Genomic DNA, 772 nt, shown 5'->3' on the forward strand with positions numbered 1-772 from the left:
TCTCCAAATCTGTGCCCCTACCTGGCCCCCCCAACAAAAATTTTCTAGACACGCCACTGCCACCAGAGTTTGAGACCTCTGCTGTAGAGGGACTGTGTTCAAACGTAAGAAAAAAAGATGTATTCTTCTGCAACTAAATAGATTTTAGCAGTAGCATTGAGGAGCTAACATGGCAATGCATGTGGGTCGTGTTGACGAATAAAATGAACTTGCTTCGAAGAATACGATAGAGTTCTCAGGACACCATGAACATCACTATGCAAATGCCTTGACAAATGCTCCAAATTTTTCCAACAAAGCATGGAAAGGACAGAACAGACAAGAGGGTAATAACAAAATAATCATCTGGAAAGGACCTAAAAAACACACAGGATCAAAGCAACCATGCTATCGATGTAGGGGAAAACATTCAGCACATGAGTGCAAATTTAAAAGGGAAAAGTGTCATGTTTGTGCAAAAATAGGACACATTGCACATGCTTGTTGAAATTAAAAAAAATCAGCAAACTTAGTATGTTGAAACACAGGATGAATGCTTAAGTAGGAATGATGAAGCTGAGCTTTTTGGAGTATATTCAGTCTACTCCATCACCTCCAGTGAAAACGGATACACAGTGAATGTTGCACTGGGAAACAAGAACACCACCATGTTGCTGGTGCAGCTGTGTCGGTGTTATCAGACAAGTATTATCAGACGCATGTCACTCATTTTCCTGTAAAATCAGTCAGTTGGCTAAAACAAAGTCAGTGTCAACCAGTGTATTGAAGAGGA

This window comes from Pundamilia nyererei, unplaced genomic scaffold (genome assembly GCF_000239375.1).
Source record: "Pundamilia nyererei isolate P.nyererei 1_Seehausen unplaced genomic scaffold, PunNye1.0 scaffold00120, whole genome shotgun sequence".
Lineage (NCBI taxonomy): Eukaryota > Metazoa > Chordata > Actinopteri > Cichliformes > Cichlidae > Pundamilia > Pundamilia nyererei.